Here is an 11,581-nt window from a genome sequence, read left to right on the forward strand (position 1 = left end):
TTTCCAGTTATTTGACTGGTATTCCTGTTCTAGATACTCTAAGAAAGGAAAGGGAGAGAGAGAGAGAAAGAATTTAGATGAGACACAAAGAAAAAAATTTATAGTTTATTACAAGATATTGAATATCTTGAATATAGTTCCCTGTGCTATAGAGCAGGACCTTGTTGTTTATTTTATATATAGTAGTTTGTATCTGCTAATCCCAAACTGCTAATTTATCCCTCGCCCCCTTCCCCTTTGGTAATCATAAGTTTGTTTTCTGTGTCTGTGAGTCTGTTTCTGTTTTGTAAATAAGTTCATTTGTATCATTTTTTAGATTTTACATATAAGTGATACCATATTTGTTTTTTTTTTTTTTTTTTTTTTTTTTTTTTTTTTTTTTTTTTTTTTTTTTGCGGTACGCGGGCCTCTCACTGCTGTGGCCCCTCCCGTTGCGGAGCACAGGCTCCAGACGCACAGGCTCAGCGGCCATGGCTCACAGGCTGAGCCACTCCGCGGCATGTGGGATCCTCCCGGACCGGGGCACGAACCCGCGTCCCCTGCATCGGCAGGCGGACCCTCAACCACTGCGCCACCAGGGAAGCCCCCATATTTGTTTTTCTCTGACTTCACTTGTTATGATAATCTCTAGGTCCATGCATGTTGCTACAAATGGCATTAATTTCCTTCTTTTTTATGGCTAAGTAGTAGTCCATTATATATATATATATATATATATATATATATATATATATATATACACCACATCTTCTTTATCCATTCATCTGTCAGTGGACATTTAGGTTGTTTCCATGTCTTGGCTATCATAAATAGCGCTGCAGTGAACATTGGGGTACATGTATCTTTTCAAATTACAGTTTTCTCTAGGTATATGCCCAGGCGTGGGATTGCTGGATCATATGGCAACTCTATTTTTAGTTTTTTGAGGAACCTCCATACTGTTCTTAATAGGGGCTATGCCAATTTACATTCCCACCAACAGTGTATGAGGGTTCCCTTTTCTCCACACCCTCTCCAGCCTTTATTATTTGTAGACTTTTTGATGATGGCCATTCTGACTGGTGTGAGGTGATACCTCACTGTAGTTTTTATTTGCATTTTTCTAAATAATTAGCAATGTTGAATATCTTTTCATGTACCTATTGGCCATCTGTATGTCTTTTTTGGAGAAATGTCTATTCAGGTCTTCTGACCATATTTTGATTGGGTTGTTTGTTTTTTGTTATTGAGTTATATGAGCTGTCTGTATATTTTGGAAATTAAGCCGTTTGTTGCATCGTTTGCAAATATTTTCTCCCAGTCCATAGGTTGTCTTTTTGTTTCTTATATGGTTTCCTTTGCTGTGAAAAAGCTTATAAGTTTGATTAGGACCCATTTGTTTATTTTTATTTCTGTTGCCTTGGGATACTGACCTAAGGAAACATTGCTGCGATTTATGCCAGAGAATGTTTTGCCTATGTTCTCTTCTAGGAGTTTTGTGGTGTCATGTCTTATATTTAAGTCTTTAAGCCACTTTTTACTTTTGTGTTTGGTGAGAGGGTATGTTCTAACTTCATTGATTTACATGTGGCTGTCCAGCTTTCCCAGTACCACTTGCTGAAGAGACTGTCTTTTCTCCACTGTATATTCTTGCCTCCTTTGTCAAAGATTAATTGACCGTAGGTACGTGGGTTTCTGGGCTCTCTATTATGTTCCACTGATCCATATGTCTGTTTTTGTGCCAGTACCTCTCTGTTTTGATTACCGCAGCTTTATAGTATTGTCTGAAGTCTGGGAGGGTTATGCTTCCAGCTTTGTTCTTTTTCCTCAGGATTGCTTTGGCAATTCTGGGTCTTTTGAGGTTCCATATAAATTTTAGGATTATTTAGAACTGGGATCATTTTAACTAAATGAGAGGAGGATATCAGCTCTTACTATACTGTGTTCCAATAATAACCTCCAGTAAAGCTGGGGAAACAGCTTTGGGAACTGGAAATAGAACTGTAATGAATTGGTCCCCTTACCCAACCTTCAACCACCTCTACTCTCTCCCCTCCACTCTCTTCCTCTGCCTCTCCCAGGCAGCCTGGCTTACTCGGATTGATGATTTTTGGAGCAAGGAACTAGATTCAGACATTTTGGGCTAAAATCTCAGTCCAATCTCCTGACAACTGTATAACCTTGATTAATTACTTAATCTCTCTGAATTTAGTTTTCTTATAATGGGAATAATGATACCTATTTCAGGGTTATATTCTCAGGTTATAAAGAAATTAAGTACAGAAAGAACCAGCACAGTATCTGAAACAAAGTAGGTGCTAAACCACATTAGTTTTTTTCCCCAAGAATTGGCAGAATTGGAAGTTAGACTGAGCTTTTCTTGATTTCTTAGCCACAAATATTTCCATAAACAAAAGGAAAAATGACTGTCTTTTATCAAGTGCTTGCTCTGAAGCTGACTGCGTTATTTTACTTAATCCTCACAGCAGTCTTGTGAAGCATATCTATTTTGCAAATGAGGAAATGGAGGCTTGGCAGGATGAATTGCCCAAGGCCCAGAGCCAGGGATGGTAGAACCTGGATTCAAACCCATTTATCTGAACTGAGCGGCCCAGCTCTTTCTGCCATCTATGCCGCCAGAGGGCAACGTGGAATCCTGAGGACGTGGTGCTTGCCCAGGAGTTCAGGCGGCTGTGTTTCTGGCCTGGGCTGGGGAGGAAGGAGTCCTTGTCCAGGTGGTCCTCTCTTATAATTTCTCTGAAGCCTCATTTCTTCGTAACAGCAGAAAAACGGCAGAGCTCTTTCACACTGAAAGTTCTGAAAAGGACTCGTTGTTACTGCTCAGTTTTATGCGAGTTTGAGCAGCAACAGCCTGTTTTTTCCTGGGCCCTGGATCTCTGAATAAGCTAAATATCAAAGCTTCTGACAAACCCACAGGTCAGGGAACCCAGAAAAGTGAAGGTCACCTGCAAGCCAGTGACGCTCATGGGTAAACCCTGTCCGTTGACTTCAGCAAGGAGACCATCTCTGGTTCAGTGTAAATTTGTCCATCCCTATGGGCTGCCGCTGAGGGACCACACTGTCTTTCTTATTTGAGAGAATGAATCTAAAGGCTGATACCACTTTACTTGAACATGAGTTTTTAAATGCAAATCACATGCAAATTTTTTATTAGCTGAGGCTGTGCTGTCCGTACAGTCAAAATATTTTGGGGGTTAATATTTAGAGTAGGGTCCATTGTCTTTCCTTTAGTTCAACAGCTATCAGGTTTTAAAAATGAAGACTCAGCCTGGGGAATTTCATGCCCCTTTGGGTGGATATCTTTGCTCTGGCATCCTGTATAGTCCACTGGGATATCTGCCCAACTTGGAGCCTTAGCCAGCTGAGAGGAGCTTTGAAGGAGTCTGGAAGCCAAGCTTGTTTGTGTTGGTTTTGAACACTTGCATTGCATCACCTGGTTGGATTACATTCCCCAAACCTGGGATCCTTAGGCACATTGTTTTCTCCACCTTCAAAATCCACCCCCCAACCCTATCCCAGCCACGTGCAGTATGGTCCTATCCTTTCAGACTCAGCTGAAACATCACTCCATCCATGCTGATTTTTCCGATACCCAGGGACGCTCAGGTACTTCCCTGAGGTCCTTTAGCACTTTGTTCATACAACCTTGGGCACAGTCATTTCTTGTACTTTCATTTTAAATTTACTTCTCTGTCTCTTTGACTACTCTATAAATCTCTCATGGTCATGTCCCAGGCCCCATTCATCTTTGCACTCCCAGGACTTTTCATAATTTGGCACATACTAAATGTTCAATAAACAGCTGAATGAATGAACAAGAGACTGAAAATACCAATCTTGTACATTCAGAGTGAGAGATTTAATTTTTTGCTAGTGTTGCTTTCTCCCACTGTGCTGTTTACCTGCTAGTTGTCTCTTCGGCCATTTTAGTGGCTCTGCTGTTTCTCTCGGTCTCTGGGAATATGACTAGAATTGAGTTTAGGTAAATTAGCTTCCTTTGGTTGTTAGAGGATTTGGGGAGTTCTCTTCAGAGCTATGAGGAAGATGGCTGAGAAAAGGAGGATATAGGATGTGGCGAGTGCTCTGAGGCTCAGGTGCTGAGCCAAACTTTGGGCCTGAGGTCTTGCTCCTGATGAGGACCCCTGCAGGAAGCTTCTGGCAGTGTGTCCCTGTATTTAAGAGACCCCTGTACTTGAGGGGTATGTAGAACAGGCATCGCCATTCCCTTATCTCTCAAGGGGATTAGGGACTTCCTTTTCTTCTATCGTCATATCCTTTTATGGTTGTGGCAGAGTTCTTGTAAATGAAACTTTCTCTGCTGCCTAGGTTTAGTCAGGAACAAAAAAAGTTGATTTCTTTCTGTGAGTTGACACTTGGTCCTTCAGACCGGCACCCAACTTCTGGAGAGGGAGTAACCAAGATAACGCTTGTCTGGAAGGAGGTAAGAGTCGAGAGTGGCACTATCTTTCTTTCTGTTTAGCATCTTCCCAGGGAGCTTTCCGGGAGCCTCTTCAGCACCTTGGTCAGCACTTGTGCATGGCTCATGGTCAGTGAGTCAGCCAGCCCCATGGGTACAGAAGGAAACAGAATTTTCGACAATTTGTGAACCATGATTTGGAGACACCTGGGGCCAAAATCGTTCACGTTAGCAATCCCTGGTCATTCAGCTGTCAGATGATTCAGGCCGTATCTGGATGCTGTACAAACCACAGAGGTGACTCTTGGGATCTTTCCCAAGTTATGGTGGCAGACTTGGCCAAGAGGCCTAGGGAATCAGAGGCTGATCCAGCACCTAGCATGGGTTCACTAACCACCTCTGTCTCCTCTCTCCATTTCAGACCTGTTGCTCCTCCAATGAAAATGATTCCTGCCTTGAAGTTGCTTAGAGTCTGTTGGGGTTCATATAGCATGTTTATCCAAACTGCAATAGCAGGAGGACTCTGTATACCAAGAGTGGGTTGGTCAATGGATGATGATGGTGAAGAGTCAGGGAGTGATCCAGAGCGATGAGGGAAGGCTTCAGGATATGAGCCTGGCCATGAGTGATGATCTGCCCTTCTTTGGTGGCTTAGGTGGGGAAGTGCATCCCACACAGGATGAAAGCGTGGACCAAAGACGTGGACTGTGCAAGTCCATCAGAGCATTTATGGAATCACAGAATGTTCAGTCCGAAAGGGATATTGGAGCTTGCTTGGTATGCTGCTCCCTTAAGAGAAGAGGAAACCAAGACCCACACAGGGCAGATTGGCTCTATCACAAGTTGTGCCTTAAGAGTGAAGTAGAGGCTCTCATCCAGAGTAGTGGCTGATGGGTAGTGGCTGGGTGGCAGGCAGAGTGGGGCATCGGGTGCACGGTGGGTTCATGCAGTGTGGGTCTGGGTGAGCACAGCAGCGGCCGACGCTGAGGGCAGGGGGCAGTGAGAACTGCAGGCAGCAGCTCTACTGGTGTCCGAGGCTGAGTCTTCCCTCTCTTCTCCGGCTCCTGCTCTGGGCCTCTTAAAGAGATGCAAGAAGGGAAAAGGGAGAGATCCAGGAGGATGATGCTATTGGTTCAGCCGACTAAGGGTAACTTACCCAGTAACTCCCACCCGTGGGTGCTAGTGTTTATGGACCTAAATTTTAACCCACTTGTAGGTGAAGTCTGGAACGTGGAGGTTATATCACTGTTTATTCATCAGTTCAGCACACACATAGTGAACTTTTACTCTATCCCAGGCACTTTGCTGGGCATTCAAAATATACTCAGTGTTTAGCACAGGATATAGGTTCAGAGTTGAATGATTATAATTCGGTGTGGCAAGTGCTGTAATGGAGGAGTAGAAGGGGAAGACAGGACATTGAACTCAATCTGCAAAGAATCAAAGAACTAAAGTGAAGGTGACACTTCAATTGAGCTTTGCAAGACTAAGACAACTGGCATTATCCACATGGACAGACAGTGGTGGTGAGAGTGGGCATGGGCGCATGTGGTAGATATAGGAGATTAGCTCATTCAGTGTCCTTCGAATCCCCTTTTGATTCAATCTTCCTGAACTGCAGAGATGAAAAAGCTAAAAACGATATTTGTCAGTTTCTTTTGCAACTAGGATTCCGGAGGTACTCGAGACTCCATCTGAGATTGGAGCTGGGAACGGACTGAGTGGGTGGCATGCAAAGTTTCTGTTTTTCTGGCCTGGCTGTAACAGAAACGTGGCTCCAGAGCCAGCAGCTGCTGTGTCTTCCTGTTGCCCAGATCCTGGCAAAGGGGGTGTGACTTCCAGCTTCCAACCTGAGCAGCTGGGAGGGACACGGTGCTCAGCTTAGAGAAGAAAGAAGATGACTTCAGGGAGAAGAGTAGAAGAAAATATCAATGTTAATGTAAATATAGCCATGCAAATAAAAACTTCTTTTTTAAGTCAGAGGTTATTCAGAAAAGTAAAACACTTCTGTATTCACGGGTTATCATAGTAGGTGCATAATTTAAGAATTAAAATGCAGAGCTCTCACACTTTCCATTATCCACGTCATCTCAAATTATGTTAACTGCTCCCGCTAGTTAGTTAGAGGCCCCCCTCGACTGTCATAGAGTTTGGGACCTCAGGAGCACAGTGTAGAGTAGAGATGAAGATTTGGGAGTCTGCGGTGTGACACAGGCACTGGTGTGCATGCGATTACTCGGGGGATGTGTAGACTTTGGAGAGAAGTGGGCCAGGGGTGGCACCCACCCCCTTTAAAAAGATCTTTTTCGAAATAACCTCATATTTACTGAAAAGTTTCTGGAACAGTACAGAGAACAATCATACCCTTTACCCAGACTCGTCTGTTGTTCACCTTGTGTTCCACTAGCTTTATCCATTGCTCTCTCTATGTATGCATATATATTTTTTCTGGACCATCTGAGGGTAAATTGCATGCATCATGGCCCTTCACCTTTTACCAGTGACTATTTCCTAAGATGTTCTCTTACATAACTACAATATAGTAACAATCTTCAGTAAATTTTAACATCCATACAATTCTTAATCAAATCCATCATCAGCATTCCAATTTGTCAACTAACGCAGTAATATCCTTTATAGGATTCCCCTACTCTAGTATAGGATCCTCTCTAGGATCACATATTGCCTTTAGTTGTCACGTCTCTAATGTCCTTTAATTTGGAATAGTTCCTTACCTTTTACTGTCCTTTATGACAGTGACATTTTAAGAGAATACAGCCCTCCCCCACTTTTTAAAATAGAAGAGTCCTCATTTTGAGTTTGACGTTTCTTCACAATTAGACTAAGGTTATGCATTCCCTGCCAGAATATTGTATCAGTGATGTGATTGTTGAATGAAAGAAAATTGTACAACGTAAGAGCTATGAGTTTAAATTTTATTCAGGGTCTTACTGAGGACTGTAGCCTGGGAGACAGTCTCACAGTAGCTCTGAGGAGACTTCTCTAAAGGGGTAGGGGAGGAGCCAGTATATTTATGATTTTTGGCTAGGGAGTGCATGCAATCAAGCGTACACCTTGGTAAAAGGTTACTGCTAGTCACAAGGAAACGATACATCAGTTAATGATTTTAATGCTTTACCATGCATGGGAAGATCCAAGAATCTGGGTTCATTAAGGTTCTTCCTGAGATAAACATCTATCTAAGGGGCCTATTTTCCCGAAGCACAGAGCACCTCATCCTGATTTTCATCCTGAATTCCTCCCAGGGTACACTGTTGGTCAGCGACTGCAGTGGCTAATAACTTAATCCTTGTACAACTGGATGGTGAGCAACATTCTTTGTTTTACATGCTCTTCTCAGGGTATCACTCCCAGAGGCAAATTATCATTTGCTCCTCATTGGTGATGTTAATTTTGATACTCAGACAAGGTGTCTGATTTCTTAACTGTATAGTTAATATTTTATTTTGCTACTAATAAACAATCTATGGGGAGATACTCTAAGTCCATGCAGATATCCTGCTTCTTTTCAAAATTTTCCCCCTAAATTTAACATCAACTGATGATAATCCAATCTTTGCTATGACGGTTGAAAAATAATGATTTTTCAACTCCAGCACTGCTGCCGCATTTATCTTTTGGTCCTTGGCATTTTCTAAGCAAGAGCCCTGCCTTCTCCATCATTTATTTAACACTTATTTATCTATTTATTATTAGACTGATGGATTCCTATTTTTCAATGGTTTATTATTTACTATTTTACTTAATTGTTTTGGCTCAAATTTCCCCATATTGGTAAGAGCGCTTTCAAACTCCCATGTTCTTGTGACATGCTCCCATCATTTTTTGGAGTACTTCCTTACTTTCTGGCTGGAAAACATGTTTTTGGCTCATCTTATGGTTTCTGTGCCCTAGTCCTGGAATCAACTATTTCTCTGGGGATGCCTGGTTCTTTTTTGTGGAGGCTGGTATTAGAAACCAATATCTGGGAGCTATGCGAGCTCATTGCTACTGGGGTGTCTTTGCTTCTAGGTCCTTACAGCAGACAGACTTAGAAAATATTATGTATTATATATACATGTATACATACATGTGTGCACATGTAGCTATTCATGCATAAATACACACTTTAAAAATTCCAAATTTGGGGACTGCCCTGGTGGCGCAGTGGATAACTCTGCGCTCCCAATGCAGGGGGCCCAGGTTCAATCCCTGGTCAGGGAACTAGATCCCACATGCATGCTGCAACTAAGAGTTTGCATGCCGCAACTCAGGAGCCCGCCTGCCGCAACTAAGACCCAATGCAACCAAATAAATAAATATTTAAAAAAGATAACTCAAAATGGATCATAGACCGAAAATGTAAAAACACAAAAACTGCAAAAAAAAAAAAAAATTGCAAGTTTGCACCAATATCTCTATTCCAATCCCTTTCCACTCAGTTTTTCCCTACCATCTCCTATCCCATATATGTTTCTTCTACAGCAAGAACACAAGGATGGAGCCCTTTAGTATTTCATTAATGTTAAATGTTTCTTTAACATTTAAAAAGTAGGCAGAATAAAAGAGCACACAGAGACAGATGAGGAACAACCAGAAAAGAAGTGGAAAACTAGCAGAGAAGGTGTCAAAGAATTCAAAGGAGAAATGAATTTTATCATGGAGAGAGTGTTCGGCCCTATCGAATTTAAATCACTTTTCAACAAGATTTTTAAAAGCTTTTAAACATCCATGCGTATCCCGGCTATGTAACTCAGCAGCTGTTTTCATTTTGATGCTCCCTTCTAATATCTGTCCATAGGAATTCTATCCTTTATTGAAATTATAACATGATGCATTATAATTTTGTGTTTGCTTTTTGCTTGAGATAATCTTACAGCACCTGTTCATTCTCCATGTGTCCTCCCACCCTTCATTCTGACCTGTTTTAATGGCTGTACTGATTAAAGTGGGAAGAGGCCTCCTTTCTTCCATCTTCTGTGGCTTCCAGAACCACTCCTTTGCCCCTTCATCTGCTCACTCTCCCACCACTCTGCTGGAAAGACAGTGACAACACTTAGGTAACGTTTGCTAAGATTAAAACATACGGAGTTGCTGATATCCAACCTATAACAACAGCAATTTCATATGGTCTAATATATGCCAGGTACTATATTTACATGTATCAAAAGACCTGATTTAAGAGTGTCTCTGTGCTATTAATTTAATTAATCATACCTTATGAGGTATTATTATCATCATCCTTGTTATATCTGAGGAAATTGAGGCAAAGAAAGGTTAAATAACTTGCCCATAGCTAGCAAGCAGCAGGTGCATGATATGGGCCCAGGAAGTCTGGCTTTGGAGCCTAGGTTCTTAGTCATTACACTATGATGCCCCTCTAGAATGGCATCACTAAGCTGAAAATAACCAAATCCAAGCTTATGAAGGGAGCTGGAGCCAGTCTCCTTGTTAACTGAGTGCGGGTGCCTTGTGTTTCCCCCTTTTTAGGGTTTGTTATTTAATGTATGTGTGCATTTCCCAATAGGTGTCAGGGCCAGAGGCTAGGGAGTGGGCCTGCTCTTCACTACTTCATCCCAAGTGTCTTGTGCAGTATGCAAAGTAGATGTGCCCTTAATACTTACTGAAGGAAAAAAGGAAGGAAGGAAGGGAGGGAGGGTGGAAGGTGGAAGTGGGGGCATCGATTGGAGACTGGGAAGGCTGGTGAGATGAACTGTAGAATATGTCTGACTTGTGTAGAGTTGGGCTTTGTGGGGCCACAAACAGGGTAGAATTTTCTACTTGTGGCATCCAGAGTAGGACGGGCCAGAGGGATGAGTTCAAGCCAGAGATTCATAGTGTCAGTCAATGGCGAACCCCTGGCCAACACGGCTGCTGCCAGGCTTCAGAGGATGGTGGAGGCTGGGTGGGAGGGGAGAGCCAGTGAGGAGTGAACCGTTGAAGGAGGAGCCTACAGTCTGAGAGTCCCTTTACGCTCTGGGAACCATAAGTCGTACAACATAAGGTCTGAAATACCTAGACCTGCCTGCCTACCAGGCTTCACGTCATTGTAAGCCCAAGGTAGAAACTTTCAATTAATGTCTTTGAACTCTTTCCCTAAGTGCTAGATATGGTGGAAGAATGGCTGCAAACATACAGATGTCCTTAGGAAAGTGGGCTTTTGGTTTCTAGCACCCAGGACCCTAGTTCTTTGAAAGAGTAAGATATTAAAGGCCAAGGACCACCCTGGAAGAGATGAAAACAAAATGCTGATTCTGTCCTTACCTCTCTCTGGGACCTTCTTCGTGACTCATTGTTTTTAATCTGTCAAAAAGGGAAGCAATGCATTTGCATAGCTTCTCGAAGTTATTGTGATGACTTTTTGTTTGTTTACTGATCAAATCAGACAATGTATTGAAAGTTCTTAGAAAAGTGTAAAGTACTGTAAAATGTAATTATTATTAATGTCTGACATCACATATACTAGACAACATAATACAATGATAAATTAACTCTGTGTGGGTCAACTATTACCTAACTCCTACTTTGGCTCCCACATCCCACTGTCTTCCTAAGAAGTAGATTCCTACTTTTTAAAAAAATTTTAATTTTTGGCTGGGTTGGGTCTTCATTGCTGCGTGCGGGCTTTTCTCTAGTTGTGGCAAGCAGGGGCTTCTCTTTTTGTGGAGCATGGGCTCTAGGTGCGCGGGCTTCAGTAACTGTGGTACGTGGGCTCCGTAGTTGTGGCTCGCGGGCTCAGTAGTTGTGGCGCACAGGCTTAGTTGCTCCACGGCATGTGGGATCTTCTTGGACCAGGGCTCGAACCTGTGTCCCCTGCATTGGCAGGTGGATTCTTAACCACTGCGCCACCTGGGAAGTCCCAAGATTCCTACTTTTAAAAAGATGAGGCGGGGAAAAATAGTATTAGGATATGTGTTGACTTTCTATTGCTGCCATAACAAATTACCCCAAACTTGGTGACTTTAAAACAACACAAATTAATCATCCTACAGTTCTGGAGGTCAGAAGTCTGAAAGGGGGGTCTCACTGGGCTAAAATCCAAGGTGTTCCATTCTGGAGGCTCAACAGGAGAACCTGTTTCCTTGCCTTTTTTCCTTTTCTAGAGGCTGCCTGCGTTGCTTTTCTCACGGTCCCCTTCCTCCATCCACAAAGCCAGCAATGTCA

Source organism: Phocoena sinus, chromosome 9 (assembly GCF_008692025.1).
Source record: "Phocoena sinus isolate mPhoSin1 chromosome 9, mPhoSin1.pri, whole genome shotgun sequence".
Classification (NCBI taxonomy): domain Eukaryota; kingdom Metazoa; phylum Chordata; class Mammalia; order Artiodactyla; family Phocoenidae; genus Phocoena; species Phocoena sinus.